Raw genomic sequence first — 19925 nt, forward strand, 5'->3', positions numbered from 1 at the left:
ACTTCTTACATGGGAATATTGAAGTCTCATGTTAAAAGGAACCACCAGCTTACCAACATATGTTCTCATGTTCTGAGCAAGGAACTCAAACGTTAGCTTTTTTACACGGCACATATTGCACTTTTACTTTCTTCTCCAACACTTTGTTTTTGCATTATTTAAACCAAATGGAACATGTTTTCATATTTATTTGAGGTGTTCATTCAGTATTGTTGTAATTGTCATTGTTACAAATAAAATTAAAAATTGACAGATTAATCGGTATCGGCTTTTTTGGGTCCTCCAATAATCGGTATCGGCATTGAAAAATCATAATCGGTCAACCTCTACTCTCTATTTCAACCTCTCTCAGCCGCGAGCGTCCGAAAGTCAATGGCGTAATCGGCTAAGCTCCGGCTTCCCTGCTGAAGCAGTCTTTGAGCAGCATTCCTGCCACTGATGGGGTGATCAGAAACCCTCATCTCCTAGGTAAAGCTTTGCCAATTAAAACAAATGTCTGATTGTTGCTCCCATATGGCCGTGGCCCAGGCCACAGCCCGTCCTGAGTGCAAGGAGATGCCACTCTGGAACGCTCTGTGGGAAACGATGCCTGCAGCTCGAAGACCAGAGAGCATTGGAACAGGAACCCACAACACCTCTCAGGATGCCCCTCAAAGCCCTCTGGTGCTGGGAGATGAGGCTCCCGTAGTGAGGAAGGAGCTGAGCTGGTAGGGAGTGGAGGATTAGGAACAGCCACAGGTGCAGCAGCCGTTGCTCCAGTCTGTCCTGTCTGCAGAGCGGACACAAGTTCTTAAATCATCCGACAATGCAGCCACGCCTCATGGTGGCCAATCACAGTTCTGGAAGGTTCTCCCATCCCCACAGAGGAACTCTGGAGCTGTCAGTGACCATCGGGTTCTTGGTCACCTCCCTGACCAAGATCCTCCTCCCCTGATTGCTCAGTTTGGCTGGGCGGCCAGCTCTAGGAAAAGAGTCTTGGTGGTTCCAATCTTCTTCCATTTAAGAATGATTGAGGGCACTGTGTTCTTGGGGACCTTCAATGCTGCAGACATTTTTTGGTACTCTTCCCCAGATCTGTGCCTCAACACAATCTTGTCTTGGAGCGCTATGAACAATTCCTTCGACCTCATGGCTTGGTTTATGCTCTGACATGCACTGTCAAATGTGGTACATTATATAGACAGGAGTGTGCCTTTCCAAATCTAGTCCAATCAATTGAATTTACCAAAGCTCAACTCAAATCAAGTTATAGAAAAATCTCAAGGATGATCAATGGAAACAGGATGTACCTGACCTCAATTTTGAGTCTTTTTTAAAAAATTATTAAACATTTCTATAAACCTGTTTTCGCTTTCTCATTATGGGGTATTGTGTGTAGATTGTGTGGGACAAAAAATATTAAATCAATTTTAGTATAAGGCTATAACGTAACAAAATGTGGAAAAAGGGAAGTGGTCTGAATATTTTCCAAACACACTGTATATCTAGCAATAAACATAATCTGCCATAACAATACAGTGACTCAAAAATGACAGAAATTGCAACAATTTAGCAAGCTAGTCAACTGATAGGGAAAATGTGGCTAACAGTAGTTTCTTAGCTAGCTAGCATAAAAATGAGTGCATAAAATGCTGTACAATGACAAAATGTGGTCAGGAAACATAAGAAAACAAATACTATTCTCACAGTTCTTGCATTCATGCACAGTGAAGGACAAAACATAATAATAATGTTAGAAAACCAGAGATTCTCTGCACAGCCACAGGTGGCAAGCTGAGCTTGGGTGTTAGGCTAATTAACACTGTGAGCCCATGCTAGCTGTGAAGTTGTCACTCTTAAAGCGACAGGCCGCAATTTAGCTGCAGGAACACCTCTTTATACTTCTATTGGTACATTTTTAAGCTGTGACACAGTACATAGATGGATGGCGAGGGTGCTCCAGGACAGTGGATGGCAGGGCTGCTCCAGAACAGTAGATGGCGGTAATGCACCATGACGTTGGATGCCAACCACTGACAAACACCACAGAAGAAGAAGAGGCGGGGTTAACAAATAGCTAGTACATACTGGTAGAGTGTCCTTCACCCCTGATGGACAGGCATGCAGGGACGAAGGACACTGTGTGCTAGCTTAGCTAGCTAGTCCTAAGGAGGACTCCGGTGAACAGAAACAGAACCTTGAACGGAAGTGATCCATGCTGTTCCGGAACAGAACTGTTACTTTAAAAGCATGGCACCGGTTAAAAATCGTATTTTACGTTTGTCTTTATCTGCCCCTTCCCCCTCCAAAGCATAGGCTACTGCACTGATGTTACAAGCTTGACACAAGATGGGGATAGAAACTCTTAAGCTAGAAGAATGGATTCACTTGTCCAATGCTAGTTAAGGATACTATAGGCCTTGTTATCATGTTTGACTTATTAACTACAAAAATGTGTGTTTTAATTCTGATGCTGCTCTGCATACATAAGCATGTTAGCTAGCTAGCTCAAGCTTATTAGCTAGCTAGCTCAAAGGATATTCGGCGTTACTCCACAGAAGCCGCTCCTCCTAGGTATAATTCCGATAATGTATGTAATACGATGCCCAGTGCTTAAAGCCTCCTCAACCCTCTCTCGCTCTCTCTTGCTCTCTCCCACTCGCAAAATTTCAGCTGCATCTTACACCATGGGCTACACTTGATGTCCATCACAACCAAAAACAACTAGCTTGCCTGCTCTATCCGCACTGATTGTTGAAGTATTTTAATGAGCTAAATGTAAAAAAAAACTGTTTTTCACAGGTTAAAAAGAAACAGAAAGGAACAATATAAACTGGTACTTTTTGGGGGTTTGAACCGGTTCAGAACTTTATTTTACTGGTCGAAACAATAGGGAACGAATCCCCCCAAAATTGTGGTTCTATTCACAAAACGATTTTCGGTTCCAACCCCTCTGGTAAAGACATACCGCTTGCATAAATACACATTTTATAATAGACACAGCGAAAAACAAGTAAACTAAAAAGCTTAACATCTTCTCACCTATGTGAGAATGCTGTTCATCGACTACAGCTCTGCATTTAACACCATAGTACCCTCCAAACTCGTCATCAAGCTCGAGACCCTGGGTCTCAACACCACCCTGTGCAACTGGGTACTGGACTTCCTGACGGGCCGCCCCCAGGTGGTGAGGGTAGGTAACAAAATCTCCACCCCGCTGATCCTCAACACTTGGGCCCCGCAAGGGTGCGTTCTAAGCCCTCTCCTGTACTCCCTGTTCACCCACAACTAAGTGGCCATGCACGCCACCAACTCAATCATCAAGTTTGCGGATGACACTACAGTGTTAGGCTTCATTACCAACAACGACGAGATGGCCTACAGGGAGGAGGTGAGGGCCCACGGAGTGTGGTGTCAGGAAAATAACCTCACACTCAACGTCAACAAAACAAAGGAGATGATTGTGGACTTCAGGAAACAGCAGAGGGAGCACCCCCCTATCCACATACACAGGACAGTAGTGGAGAGGGTAGTATTCCTCTGCGTACACATCACGGACAAACTGAAATGGTCCACCCACACAGACAGCGTTGTGAAGAAGGCGCAGCAGCGCCTCTTCAACCTCAGGAGGCTGAAGAAATTTGGCTTGTCACCAAAAGCACTCACAAACTTCTACAGATGCAGAATCGAGAGCATCCTGTCGGGCTGTATCACCGCCTGGTACGTCAACTGCTCTGCCCACAACCGTAAGGCTCTCCAGAGGGTAGTGAGGTCTGCACAACGCATCACTGGGGGCAAACTACCTACCCTCCAGGACACCTACACCACCCGATGTCACAGGAAGGCCATAAAGATCATCAAGGACAACAACCACCCGAGCCACTGCCTGTTCACCTTTGTTTGCTATCATCCAGAAGTCGAGGTCAGTACACGTGCATCAAAGCAGGGACCGAGAGACTGAAAAACAGCTTCTATCTCAAGGCCATCAGACTGTTAAACAGCCACCACAAACATTGAGTGGCTGCTGCCAACATAGTGACTCAACTCCAGCTCACTTTCATAAAGGAAATTGATGTAAAAAATGTATCACTAGCCACTTTAAACAATGCAACATCATATAATGTTTACATACCCTACATTACTCATCTCATATGTATATACTGTACTCTATAATCTACTGCATCTTTATGTAATACATGTATCACTTGCCACTTTAAACTACCCACTTTCTTTACATAACCTACATTACTCATCTCATATGTATATACTGTACTCGATACCTACTGCATCTTTCTTTTGCCGTTCTGTACCATCACTCATTCATATATTTATGTACATATTCGGTATCCCTTTACACCTGTGTGTATAAGGTAGTAGTTGTGGGGAATTGTTAGGTTAGATTACTCATTAGTTATTACTGCATTGTCGGAACTAGAAGCACAAGCATTAACATCTGCTAACCATGTGTATGTGACAAATAACATTTGATTTGATTTGACAAGCAAAGCGTCAATACAGGATTAAGATTGAATCCTAATACACCGGCTCTGACACTCGTTGGATGTGGCAGGGCTTGCAAACTATTATGGACTACAAAAGGAAACCCAGATGTGAGGTGCCCAGTGACGCGAGCCTACCAGACTAGCTAAATGTCTTTTTATGCTTGCTTCGAGGCAAGCAACACTGAAGCATGCACGAGAGCACCAGATGTTCTGGATGACTGTGTGATAACTCTCTCAGTCGCCGATGTGAACAAAACCTTTAAACAGGTCAACATTCACAAAGCCGCAGGGCCAGACTGATTACCAGGGAGTGTACTCAAAGCATGCACAGACCAACTCAAGTGTCTTCACTGACATTTTCAATGTCTTCCTGACCGAGTCTGTAATACCTACATGTTTCAAGCAGACCACCATAGTCCCTGTGCCCAAGGAAGCAAAGGAAACCTGCCTAAATGATTACCGCCCAGTGGCACTCACGTCGGTAGCCATGAAGTGCTTTGAAAGGCTGGTCATGGCTCACATCAACAGCATCCTCCCAGACACCCTAGACCCACTCCAATTCGCATACCGCCCCAACAGATCCACAGATGACGCAATCTCAATCGTTCTCCAAACTGCCCTTTCTCACCTGGACAAAAGGAACACCTATGTGAGAATACTGTTCATCGACTACAGTGCCCACGAAGCTCATCACTAAGCTAAGGACTCTGGGAACTACGTCTGCCACGCTGATCCTTAACACTGGGGCCCCTCTGGGGTGTGTGCCTAGTCAACCTCCTCTATTCCCTGTTCACCCACGACTGCATGGCCAAACATGACTCCAACACCATCAAGTTTGCTGACGACACAGCCGTGGTTAGCCTGATCACTGACAATGATGAGACTGCCTTTAGGGAGGAGGTCAGAGAACTGGCAGTGTGGTGGCAGGACATCAAACTCCCTCAATGTGAGCAAGACAAAGGAGCTGATCATGGACCACAGGAAAGGGCAATTTGAACAATAAATAAAAATTGCTACCGTACCCCCCCCTCCCCCCCACCCCATAAACTGCTGCTGCTACCCGCTGTTGGTTTGTTACTGATGCATAATCACTTCGCCCCAACCAACATGTACAGATTACCTCAAGTGGCCTGTACCCCTGCACACTGACTCGGTACCGGTGCCCCCTGTATATAGCCTCATTATTGTTATTCTTATTGTGTTACTTATTGTGTTTTTATTTTAGCCTACTTCTTGAACTGCACTGTTGGTCAAGGGCTTGTAAGTAAGCATTTCATGGTAAAGTCTACATTTGCTGTATATTTTGCACATGCGGCAAATGAAGTTAGATTTGATTTATATATACTGGGCATACTGGGCAATATGGATGCACATCTCTCAGTAAATAACAACTGTCATCTATTCAGCCAAGCCATATTATACATTTTATTTTATATTTGAAAATGTATAAAAGGAAATCTGGGGGAGTCAGTTTGACTGGGCCTGATGCAGCTGATAAAATTAATTATAGTGTTATCTATAATTTACAGGTAGTATGTTTAAGTTTGTCAGTGTAGGAGATGCTGGATCATCAGCCAGTACAAGCACAGACTCATTTGATCCACATCCAGCCTCAGCAAGTACTAACACAGACCCAGTACTGGCAGCTTCAACAAGTAAGATCACAGACCCAGGTGTAGCACAGGCAGCCTCAGCCGGTACTAGCACAACCAGAGGTGTACAGTCAGCATCAGATACAAGCAGCTCAGACCCTAATAGAACAGTTGCTACTCCACCAAACTGCCCAGCATATTGGCCCCAGATCTTAACAACCTTTCTGAGGATTGGGTTCCATTCAGGCTTATTACAGAGACAGCTGTCAAATGGGGAAAATATTACCAGGAGCTGTCTTTCATACTCAATCAAAAACAACACTGTGTATTGCTTTTGCTGCAAGCTATTTTCTACAAAATACTATAAAATAATAAAGGAAGGTGTGAATGACTGGTCAAATATCAACTTATTCTAAAACACCATGAGGGTAGTCCTGAACACACAAACAATATGATTAAGTGGAGAGAACTTGATCTGCGCCTAAGTCAGGGACAGACTCTTGACCAGATACAAATGTCAGTTTTGGAGGCTTAGTCACCAGGAGCAAATATCCATTATTCTGAGAAGCGTGGCTTTAAAGGGAGAGCCAGAGATCAAGGAGTACTTCCTCGGCTTTTGAATGTTGAGGTTACAACAGGCTTGAATCTGTCCACTGTCATCTTAGATAAGCTGAAAAGGCTAAAGATTCCATTTGAAGATTTTAGAGGGCAAGCTTATGATAACAGGGCCAACATGAAGGGCAAGCACAAAGGAGTACAAGCCAGACTTTCCATCTACGGACTGAACATACTCTCCTGCATCCTGCCTCACCCAATGTGGTACGGATCTGCTATTTTTATACTTTAGAACCGGAACCCCAATCAGAGGCTAGCCAGCTAACTAACCAACAGATTGTAGTCAGTTAGCCACTGCTAGTGGTCTTCACCGTTAACTCGGACACCAGCCAGCCTCAACTCGGTCAATAATTGCCAGTCTGCACAAAGCGATATCAACTCAGAGCTTATCGGACCGCTTTTTCTCTACCACATCTGCGGATTCCTAACGCAGAATCTGAACCTTTACACCAGAACATAGGAGCTAGCTAGCTGCAATCCGAGTGGCTATTCCTTGCTAAAGTCTTTGTCCTCCAGCTAATTCTTGGGCTACCATACCTCTCTTGCCAATTGCCTGGACCCTTTACTGCTGACACGGAGCCCCGCCGATCCATCACGACTGGTCTGCCGACATAATCGTCCAAGGTGGTTTCAACAGGCTATCCCGTTGCGACGTCACCGAAGGCCTATCTGCTATCCCCGGCCCGCCAGCTGTCTGAATCGCCATGTCTCCAGCTCGCCTAGTGTATTAGCGACGACTGAATCGGCTCCTTCACTCACCTATTCCTACTCATTGGACTCTTTTGATCACTCAGCTACACATGCTAATGTCAATATGCCTTGTCTATTGCTGTTTTGGTTAGTGATTGTCTTATTTCACTGTAGAGCCCCCAGCCCTGCCCACTATTCCTTAGATAGCCCTTTCGTCCAACCCACATGCGGTGACGTCACCTGGCTTAACTGGTGCCTCTAGAGACAAAACCTCTCATCGTCATTCAATGCCTAGGTTTACCTCCACTGTACTCACATCCTACCATACACTTGTCTGTACATTATGCCTTGAATCTTTTCTTCCACACCCAGAAATCTGCTCCTTTTACTCTCTGTTCCAAACGCTCTAGACAACCAGTTCTTATAGTCGTACCCTTATCCAACTCCTCCTCTGTTCCTCTGGTGATGTAGATGTTAACCCAGGCCTTGCAGCCCCCAGCACCACTGCCATTCCCAGGCGCTCTCATTTGTTGACATCTGTAACCGTAAAAGCCTTGGTTTCATGCATGTTAATATCAGAAGCCTCCTCCCTAAGTTTGTTTTATTCACTGCTTTAGCACACTCCGCCAAACCTGATGTCCCAGCTGTGTCTGAATCCTGGCTTTGGAAGGCCACCAAAAATCCTGAAATCTCCATCCCCATCTACAACTTTTTTCGACAAGCTAGAACTGCCAAAGGGGGCGGAGTTGAAATCTACTGTAGAGAGAGCCTGCAGAGTTCTGTCATACTATCCAAGTCTGTGCCCAAATAATTTGAGCTTCTACTTTTAAAAATGTACCTTTCCAAAAACAAGTCTCTCAATGTTGCAGCTTGTGATAGACCCTACCTCAGCCCCCAGCTGTGCCCTGGACACCATATGTGAATTGATTGCCCCCCATCTATCTTCAGAGTTCGTACTGTTAGGTGTTCTAAACTGGGATATTTTTAGTACCCCGGCCGTCCTACAATCTAAGCAAGATGCCCTCAATCTCACACAAATCATCAAGGAACCTACCAGGTACAAACCTAAATCCGTGACCATGGGAACCTCATATCCTCCTGACCAATTTGCCCTCTAAATACACCTCTGCTGTCTTCAACCAGGATCGCCGTGATCACTGCCTCATTGCCTGCGTCGGCAATGGGTCTGCGGTCAAACGACCACACCTCATCACTGTCAATAGCTTACTAAAACACTTCCGGCCTGGCCCAGGTATCCTGGAAGGATAATGACCTCATCCCGTCAGTATTGGATGCCTGGTTACTCTTTCAAAGTGCTTTCTTCAACATCTCAAATAAACATTCCCCATTCAAAAAATGTAGAACAGACATAGGCCTTGGTTCACCCCAGACTTGACTGCCCTTGACCAGCACGATAACATCCTGTGGCATTCTGCATTAGCATCGAATAGCCCCCGCGATATTAAACTTTTCAGGGTCAGGAACCAATATACACACAGTCAGTTAGGAAAGCTAAGGCTAGCTTTCTCAAAGAAATTTGCATCCTGTAGCACTAATTCCAATAGGTTCCGGGACACTGTAGTCCATGGAGAATAAGAGCACCTCCTCCCAGCTGCCCAATGCACTGAGGATAGGAAAAATCTACAATAATCGCTAATTTCAATAAGCAGTTTAAAGGCTGGCCATGCTTCCCACCTGGCTACCCCTACCCCGGCCAACAGCTCTGCACCCCCTGCAGCAACTTGCCCAAGCCCCCCCTCTCCTTCACCCAAATCCAGACTGCTAATGTTCTGAAAGTGCTGCAAAATCTGGATCCCTACAAATCAGCTGGGCGAGACAATCTGAACCCTCTTTCTAAAATGTTCAGTCGAAATTGTTGCAACCCCTATTACTAGCCTGTTCAACTGCGCTTTCATATCGTCTGAGATCCCTAAAGATTGGAAAGCTGCCGCGATCATCCCCCTCTTCAAAGGGGGAGACACTCGAGAGCCAGACTGCTACACACCTATATCTATCCTACCCTTGCCTTTCTGAAATCTTCGAAAGCTAAGTTAACAAACAGATCACTGACCATTTCGAATCCCACCGTACCTTCTCCGCTATGCAATCTGGTTTCTGAGCTGGTCATGGGTGCACCTCAGCCATGCTCAAGATCCTAAATTATATCATAACCACCATTGATAAAAGACGGTACTGTGCAGCCGTCTTCATCGACCTGGCCAAAGCTTTTGACTCTGTCAATTACTGCCTCACCTGGTTTACCAACTACTTCTCAGATAGAGTTTAGTTTGTCAAATTGGAGGGCCTGTTGTCCAGACCTCTGGCGGTCTCTATGGGGGTGCCACAGGGTTCATTTCTCGGGCCGACTCTTTTCTCTGTGTATATATCAATGATGTTGCTCTTGCTGCTGGTGATTCTCTGATCCACCTCTACACAAACAACGGCATTCTGTATACATCTGGCCCTTCTTTAGACACTGTTAACAAACCTCCAAACAAGCTTCAATGCCAATTGACACTCCTTCCGTGGCCACTAACTGCTTTTAAATGATAGTAAAACTAAATGCAGCTCTTCAACCTATTGCTGCCCGCACCCGCCCACCCAACGAGCATCACTACTCTGGACGGTTCCGACTTAGGTATTTGTGGTTGTCCACATATTCTAGGTGTCTGGTTAGACTGTAAACTCTCCTTCCAGACTCACATTAAGCATCTCCAATCCAAAATTAAATCTGGAATCTGCATCCTATTTCGCAACAAAGCCTCCTTCACTCATGCTGCCAAACATACCCTCGTATCCTACCGATCGTTGACTTGCAATGTAATTGATGAAATAGCCTCCAACACTCTACTCAGGAAACTGGACGTAGTCTTATCAGTGCCATCCGTTTTTTCCCCAAAGCCAAATATACTACCCACCACTTCGACCTGTATGCTCTCGTTGGCTGGCCCTTGCTACATATTCATCGCCAAACCCACTGGCTCCAGGTCATCGATAAGTATTTGCTATGTAAAGCTCCGCCTTATCTCAGCTCACTGGTCACCATAGCAACACCCATCTGAAGCACTGACTCCAGCGGGTATACAGTGGGGCAAAAAAGTATTTAGTCAGCCACCAATTGTGCAAGTTCTCGCACTTAAAAAGAAGAGGCCTGTAATTTATCATAGGTACACTTCAACTATGACAGAAAAAATTAGAAAGAAAATCCAGAATCACATTGTAGGATTTTTTCTGGATTTATTTGCAAATTATGGTGGAAAATAAGTATTTGGTCACCTACAAACAAGCAAGATTTCTGCCTCTCACAGACCTGTAACTTCTTCTTCAAGAGGCTCCTCTGTCCTCCATGCGTTACCTGTATTAATGGCACCTGTTTGAACTTGTTATCAGTATAAAAGACACCTGTCCACAACCTCAAACAGTCAGACTCCAAACTCCACTATGGCCTAGACCAAAGAGCTGTCAAAGGACACCAGAAACAAAATTGTAGACCTGCACCAGGCTGGGAAGACTGAATCTGCACCTGTCTCCAGCCCCCTCGAGGTGGCGCCCATCTCCGCCATTATCCCCTGTGTATTTATACCTTTGTTCTGTCTGTTGTCAGTTCGTCTTATATGTAAAGTCAACCAGCGCTTGTGTCTCAGCTCCTGCTTTTCCCAGTCTCTCGCTTTCTCGCCCTCCTGGTTTTGACCCTCTGAGCCTGCCAGCCTGATCACTCTGCCTGCCAACCTGTACCTTTGCCCCGTCTCTGGATTATGGAACTCTGCCTACCCTGAGCCTGCCTGCCGTCCGGTACTGTTGCATCACCTCTGGTTTACTGACCCCTGCCTGCCATTACCTGTCTATTGCCTGCCCCTGTTGGATTATGAAACCATTGTTAATTCAATGTTGTCTGCATTTGGGTCTTACCTTCATACCTGATACAAGTTTCTATTGAAATTCATTTATATATTTTCTGATATGAATACCAAGTAGGTCTACTTCACCGTCAGCCCATGTTATAGGTAAACTGCAGGGTAATGTAAAAGTTGTATTATTTTTTTTAAATATCCAGTACATACAGTAATATTGTACACTTATCATAATTTGGTTTTAGTCCAGAAAAGTTATCGAGAGCTTCGATGAGCCATTGCAGGGATCTAGCTTGCGGACTAAATATAAAACTTGAGTCATCAGCACACATGGACGCCTTTGTTTTTAAGCCTTGGATTTCGAATCCACTAATGTTGTTGGATCTGATTTTAAAAGCTAGCATTTCGATGGCCATAACGCATAGATATGGTGACAGTGGACATCCTTGTTTAACACCTCTTGACAATTCAAAACTCTGGGGTTGCTATTCATTACTTTTAATGAATAGCAACCCCAGGCATTTATAAATAAAATCCCATCTTAATTTATCAAATGCCTTTTCAAAGTCTGATAGAAATACCAGGCCTGGCTTAGATGTTTCAAGTTTTCTAGAAGTTCTTGTATATTATATCCAATGTATTATCCATGTAAAAAAGAAACCTGTCTGATCAGGATGAACAACATCTGGTAAAACCTTTTTTAATTCTGAGTGCTACAGTGCCTTGCAAAAGTATTCGGTCCCCTTGAACTTTGTGACCTTTTGCCACATTTCAGGCTTCAAACAAAGATATAAAACTGTATTTTTTTGTGAAGAATCAACAACAAGTGGGACACAATCATGAAGTGGAACGACATTTATTGGATATTTCAAACTTTTTTAACAAATCAAAAACTGAAAAATTGGGCTGTCTCCTGGTAGTGCCTCCATGCTCTGGATATGACGTTGACAGACACAGCAAACCTTCTTGCCACAGCTCGCATTGATGTGGTATCCTGGATGAGCTGCACTACCTGAGCCACTTGTGTGGGTTGTAGACTCCGTCTCATGCTACCACTAGAGTGACAGCACCGCCAGCATTCAAAAGTGACCAAAACATCAGCCAGGAAGCATAGGAACTGAAAAGTGGTCTGTGGTCACCACCTGCAGAACCACTCCTTTATTGGGGGTGTCTTGCTAATTGCCTATAATTTCCACCTGTTGTCTATTCCATTATCACAACAGCATGTGAAATGTATTGTCAATCAGCGTTGCTTCCTCTGTGGACAGTTTGATTTCACAGAAGTGTGATTGACTTGGAGTTACTTTGTGTTGTTTAAGTGTTCCCTTTATTTTTTTGAGCAGTGTATATTCACCCTCTTTGCTGTGAAGCCGCTAAATAAGGTCTGGCTCAACCAATTACCTGGTGCAACCAATTAAATAGTTAGATTACACACAGGTGGACTTTATTTAAGTGTCACATGATCTCATTGTGTATATATATATATATTATATATATATATACCTGTTCTGAAAGGCCACAATGTCTGCAACTCCACTAAGCAAGGGGCACCATAAAGACCAAGGAGCTCTCCAAACAGGTCAGGGTTCAGTTCTAAAAGAATATTAGGAACTTTGAACATCCCATGAAGCACCATTAAATACGTTATTAAAAAATGGAAAGAATATGTCACCACAACAAACCTGCCCAAGAGAAGTGTCACGAGTCCGACCGAGGGTGTTTCCCCTTCCCGGGCGGGTGGCGCTCGGCGGTCGTCATCACCGGCCTATTAGCTGCCACTGATTGTTTTTCCTCTCCCTCCTTGTATGTTTAGTGGTAGCACCTGTTCATGTTTAATTAGTTTGTCTTTATTAGACAGCCGGCCCGCCTGGTTGTTGTGCGGGATTATTTTCATTGTAACCTTCGGCTCTGTTGTAGAGGTACGTGTTTAGTGCCTAGTGGTGTATTTTTCCATTGTATTTTTTCCCCTGTGTTTGGGAACGTTACTTTTGTGAGCACCCTGTGGTGCGTTGGTGCTAGTAAAAGACGCACAGCATTGAACTCTGTCTCCTGCATTTTGACTCCACACCCACGACACCCGGAGCATTACAGAATCCCGCACCTATCAGATTGATGGAGTCAGCAGGAGCAGCAGCCAACCCTCTCCCATCGATGGAGGAACGGGTTCTCCAACACACCACCGTCCTCCATCGGATCGGATCCGCGATGGATCAAGTGATGGAGAGAATGGAAAGATGGGAGAGGAGTGGTCTCCTCTCTCCACCTTCGGCACCCACGGTTCCGGACTCCCCATCTCCCGACTCCAGCACCCTCCGTCTGACGCTACCGAGGGCTTATGATGGAGCGGCGGCGGGTTGCCAGGGGTTTCTGCTTCAGCTGGAGCTATACCTGGCCACCATCAGACCCACTCCCTCAGGAGCAGAGAGGGTGAGTGTCCTCATCTCCTGCCTCACGGGTCGTGCTCTGGAGTGGGCGAACGCAGTCTGGAATGGCCAAGACTCAGCGCGGAGCACTACACAGAGTTTTCCTGCCGTTTCCGTGCCGTGTTTGATCACCCTCTAGACGGCCGAGCGGTGGGAGAACGACTATTTCATCTTAGGCAGGAGAAGAGGAGCGCCCAGGATTACGCGCTGGAGTTCCGGACCTTGGCAGCCGGATCTGGGTGGAACGACAGGGCCCTTATGGACCACTACAGGTGTAGTCTCCGAGAGGACGTCCGCCGGGAGTTAGCGTGTCGGGACACCACTCTGTCACTGGATCAGCTGATCGACATGTCCATTCGACTGGATAATCTGCTGGCTGCCCGCGGCGTTCAGAGAGGGTTCTGTGCGTTCCACCACCCAGCCCCTCCGCTCCCATTCCCATGGAGTTGGGAGGGGCTACGCCGAGGGGTACCGGAGGAGGTGGCCTTCCCTGCACCAACTGTGGTCGGAGAGGGCACACGTCTGATCGGTGCTGGGGGGGTCCGTCTGGGAGTAGAGATGGCAGGCGGAACGCTTCTCGGTCACCCCAGGTGAGTCAGCATCAGACTCACCCAGAACCCCTTGTTGGCCATATGTTTGTCTTAATCTCTTTCCTTCACTTTTTTCCCTCTTCCCAGCATAGGGCGCTAGTCGATTCAGGCGCAGCTGGGAACTTTATGGATCGCGGACTCGCCCTTAATTTAGGGGTTCCGCTGGTGCCGATAGATTCTCCTTTCCCCGTGCACTCCCTAGATAGCCGGCCATTAGGGTCAGGGATGGTCAGGGAGACCACGGTCCCACTGGACATGGTGACGCAGGGGAATCATAGGGAGCATATCAGTTTTTTTATTATTGATTCGCCTGCGTTTCCAGTGGTGCTGGGGACTCCCTGGCTGGCCCGGCACAATCCTAAAATTTTGTGGAGACAGGGGGTTCTCCAGGGGTGGTCAGAGGAGTGTTCTGGAAGGTGTTTGGGAGTTTCCATCGGTGCCACGTCGGTGGAGAGTCCAGACCAGGGTTCCACGGTGTGCATTCCCCCCCGAGTATGCCGATTTGGCAATCGCTTTCAGTAAAGTGAAAGCGACTAAATTACCACCTTATCGACCGGGAAGGGATTGTACGATAGATCTCCAGGTAGACGCTGCGCTTCCCAAGAGTCACGTGTACCCACTGTCCCAGGAGGAGACGTTGGCAACATTCGGCCCTCCATTTCACCCGTCTCCTCGAGTTTCTTTTTTGTGAGGAAAAAGGAGGGAGGTTTGCGTCCGTGTATCGATTATAGAGGTCTAAACGCCATCACAGTGGGGTATAGTTTCCCTCTACCTCTCATAGCTACGGCGGTGGAATCGTTCCACGGAGCGCAGTTCTTCACAAAACTGGATTTCAGGAGCGCGTATAGTCTGGTGCGTATTCGGAAGGGAGACGAGTGGAAAACCACATTTAGTACTACATCCGGCCACTATGAGTACCTCGTCATGCCGTATGGGTTAAAGAATGCTCCAGCCGTTTTCCAATCCTTTGTAGACGAGATTCTCAGGGACCTGTGCGGGCAGGGAGTGGTTGTTAATATCGATGACATTCTGATCTACTCGGCCACTCACACCGCGCATGTGTCTCTGGTGCGCAAAGTGCTTGGTAGACTGCTGGAGCATGACCTATACGTCAAGGCTGAGAAATGTGTGTTCTCTAAACGAGCCATCTCTTTTCTGGGATATCGCATTTCCACCTCGGGGGTGGTGATGGAGGGTGACCGCATTAGGGCCGTGCGTAATTGGCCGACTCCAACCACGGTAAAGGAGGTTCAGCGGTTTTTGGGTTTTTCCAACTACTATCGGAGGTTTATCCGGGGTTTTGGCCAGATAGCGGCTCCCATTACCTCACTGCTGTTGGGGGCCCCGATGCGATTGCAGTGGTCAGCACAGGCGGACAGAGCATTCAACAAGTTGAAGGCGCTGTTCACTGATGCGCCCGTGTTGGCGCATCCGGACCCCTCTCTAGCATTCATAGTGGAGGTGGACGCGTCCGAGGCTGGGGTGGGTGCCGTGCTATCACAACGCTCGGGTACGCCACCAAAACTCCGCCCCTGCGCTTTCTTCTCAAGGAAGCTCAGCCCAGCGGAGCGTAACTATGATGTGGGGACCGGGAGTTGCTAGCGGTGGTTAGAGCTCTGAAGGTGTGGAGACACTGGCTTGAGGGGGCTAAGCACCCTTTTCTCATTTGGACCGACCACCAGAATCTGGAGTATATTCGGGCAGCTAGGAGACTTAACCCACGTCAGGCAAGGTGGGCCATATTCTTCACCCGGTTCCGGTTTACTTTGTCTTATAGACCGGGCTCCCAGAACGTGAAGGCTGACGCACTGTCCCGCCTTTACGACACCGAGGATGGGTCCACCGAACCTACTCCCATCCTTCCCGCCTCAAAGCTGGTAGCCCCAGTGGTATGGGAGGTGGACTCGGACATCGAGCGGGCGTTACGGGCTGAACCCGCGCCTCCTCAGTATCCAGCGGGGCGAAGGTACGTGCCGCTTGATGTTCGGGACAAGCTGATTCGGTGGGCTCACGTCCTACCCTCCTCGCGTCACCCTGGGGTGACGAGGACAGTGGGGAGCCTTCAGGGGAGGTATTGGTGGCCTACGTTGGTTAAGGACGTTAAGGGTTATGTCTCCTCTTGCTCAGTGTGCGCTCAGAGTAAGGCTCCTAGGCACCTTCCTAGAGGGAAGCTACAACCCCTCCCCGTTCCACAGCGGCCATGGTCACATCTGTCCATAGATTTCCTGACTGATCTGCCGCCGTCTCAGGGGAACACTGCGGTTCTAGTGATTGTGGATCGGTTTTCTAAGTCCTGCCGTCTCCTCCCGTTGCCCGGTATCCCTACAGCCCTGCAGACTGCGGAGGCATTATTTACCCATGTCTTTCGGCACTACGGGGTGCCGGAGGACATTGTTTCTGATCGGGGCCCCCAATTCACGTCTCGGGTATGGAGAGCGTTCATGGAACGCTTGGGGGTCTCTGTCAGCCTGACCTCCGGTTATCACCCCGAGAGTAATGGGCAGGTGGAGAGAATGAACCAGGAGGTGGGTAGGTTTCTGCGGTCGTATTGCCAGGATCGGCCAGGGGAGTGGGCACGATACATTCCCTGGGCTGAAATGGCTCAGAACTCAGTACGCCACTCCTCTACTAACGTGTCCCCTTTTCAGTGTGTGTTGGGATACCAGCCGGTCCTGGCACCATGGCATCCGAGCCAGACCGAGGCTCCTGCGGTGGAGGAATGGGTACAGCGCTCCAAGGAGACCTGGAGGGCCGTCCAGGAATCTCTACGACAAGCGAGTGGACGGCAGAAGAGGAGTGCTGACCGCCACCGCAGTGAGGCCCCCGTGTTTGTACCGGGGACAGGGTCTGGCTCTCGACCCGAAACCTACCTCTCCGCTTGCCCTGCCGGAAGCTGGGTCCGCAGTGTGTAGGGCCCTTTAAAGTCCTGAGGAGAATAAACGAGGTGTGTTATCGATTACAACTCCCTTCCTATTATCGTATTAACCCCTCGTTTCATGTGTCTCTCCTCAGGCCGGTGGTAGCTGGTCCCCTGCAGGACAGTGAGGTACCGGAGGTCCCCCCTCTGGACATCGAGGGGACCCCGGCGTACACGATCCGGGCCATTCTGGACTCAAGACGCCGGGTGAGGGGCCTGCAGTACCTCGTGGACTGGGAGGGGTACGGTCCGGAGGAGAGGTGCTGGGTACCGGTGGGGGACATCTTGGATCCATCCATGTTGAGGGATTTCCATCGCCTCCATCCGGATCGCCCTGCACCTCGTCCTCCGGGGCGACCTCGAGGCCGGTGTTGGCGCGCTGCGGGAGCCGCGCTTCAGGAGGGGGTACTGTCACGAGTCCGACCGAGGGTGTTTCCCCTTCCCGGGCGGGTGGCGCTCGGCGGTCGTCATCACCGGCCTATTAGCTGCCACTGATTGTTTTTCCTCTCCCTCCTTGTATGTTTAGTGGTAGCACCTGTTCATGTTTAATTAGTTTGTCTTTATTAGACAGCCGGCCCGCCTGGTTGTTGTGCGGGATTATTTTCATTGTAACCTTCGGTTCTGTTGTAGAGGTATGTGTTTAGTGCCTAGTGGTGTATTTTTCCATTGTATTTTTTCCCCTGTGTTTGGGAACGTTACTTTTGTGAGCACCCTGTGGTGCGTTGGTGCTAGTAAAAGACGCACAGCATTGAACTCTGTCTCCTGCATTTTGACTCCACACCCACGACACCCGGAGCATTACAAGAAGGCCGCCCACCAAAACTCACGGACCAGGCAAGGAGGGCATTAATCAGAGAAGCAACAAAGAGACCAAAGATAACCCTGAAGGAGCTGCGGAGCACCACAGTGGAAATTGGAGTATCTGTCCATAGGACCACTTTAAGCCGTACACTCCACAGAGCTGGGCTTTACAGAAGAGTGGCCAGAAAAAAGCCATAGCTTGAAGAAAAAAAATAAGCTAACACGATTGGTGTTCACCAAAAGACATGTGGGAGACTCCCTAAACATATATGGAAGAAGGTACTCTGGTCAGATGAGACTTTCCTTGATGGCTTTTTGGCCATCAAGGAAAACGCTATGTCTGGCGGAAACCCAACACCTCTCATCACCCCGAGAATACCATCCCTACAGTGAAGCATGGTGGTGGCAGCATCATGCTTTGGGGATGTTTTACATCGGCTCTTGCCAAAACTGGTCAGGACTGAAGGAATGATGGATGGCGCTAAGTACAGGGAAATGCTTGAGGGGAAACCTGTTTCAGTCTTCCAGAGATTTGAGACTGGGACGGAGGTTCACCTCCCAGCAAAATAATGACCCTAATCATACTGCTAAAGCAACACTCGAGTGGTTTAAGGGTGAACATTTGAATGTATTGGAATGGCTTAGTCGAAGCCCAGACCTCAATCCAATTGAGAATTTGTGGTGTGACTTAAAGATTGCTGTACACCAGCAGAACCCATCCAACTTGAATGAGCTGGAGCAGTTTTACCTTGAAGAAAATCCCAGTGGCTAGCTTATAGAGACATACCCCAAGAGACTTGCAGCTGTAATTGCTGCAAAAGGTGGCTCTACAAAGTATTGACTTTGGGGGGGGGGGGTGAATAGTTATTTATGTATGCTCAACTGTTCAGTTTTATTTCTTGTTCGTTTTACAATAGAAGATATTTCGTATCTTCAAAATGGTAGGCATGTTGTGTAAATCAAATTATACAAACCCCCCAAAATACAAATTTAATTCCAGGTTGTAAGTCATCAAAATACTTTTTTGAAGCCACTGTAGGTTGAAGGTCAGCTGTTTTCCTTGTATGCCCTGAAACCTGCCTAAGGGAATGGAGGAGTCATTGAAAAACAATTACTTTTTAAGCATTGGTTTAATTTCAATGTGCAGGGTTATCCCTGTGATGCAGCATGTGCGTAAAACCCCTGTTTGTTGCTTTGGCTGGTTGATCGTTTATATTTGCTCAGTAGCAATCAGTTTTAAGGTATCCCTGTGGAAAGGCCCTATAATAGCAAAAAATATACTTCAAATATATCTTCTTGAGCACAGTAGGGCTTGTTTTAGTGTAGTTTGGTGTAATCTGCAATGCTGCTGTATGTTTATCTGTAAAAAAAAAAAAACTATAAAAAGATGGAACATTCGTTGCCTGATTTGTCTATCTACTTATCGTTTCACCACTGAGTTGCATAATGTTGGCATCAGGAGAGAGTGTTGACCTCCCATTCTGTTTGCTGTGTTATGGTGACCTGCTCTAGAGACACACCATCAATATCGTACTGGCTGCATCTTTACTTTGGTTCTCTTATTTTATTCTCATTGTGGAACAACGGCAGATCTCAGAAAGACAGGAGAAAGTGAGATGAGAAAGGGAAAGAACAGTCCCTACACAACAATGCTCATGATTAGACCCAAAGGAAGAGCTGAAAATTGATCCATAATGACATGAAGGTTAATATATATATATATATATATACACACACATCTTTGTAATTTGTTCCTATTTTATAGCTTCCTACTTGTGGATTAGTTTTGTGTCATTTTGCCTTGAGTATATTTCTCAGATTTGCAAGTAAGTCAGTCCCGTGATAGGCACATTCAATAATGATTTGACTTGAAGTCAGTGTCAGAAAGGAGTGGTATTCTGTGCGACTGCAGTACCTACATATACAAAAGTATGTGGACACCCCGTCAAATTAGTGGATTTGGCT

The sequence above is a fragment of the Oncorhynchus keta genome, chromosome 19 (assembly GCF_023373465.1).
Source record: "Oncorhynchus keta strain PuntledgeMale-10-30-2019 chromosome 19, Oket_V2, whole genome shotgun sequence".
NCBI classification, from domain to species: domain Eukaryota; kingdom Metazoa; phylum Chordata; class Actinopteri; order Salmoniformes; family Salmonidae; genus Oncorhynchus; species Oncorhynchus keta.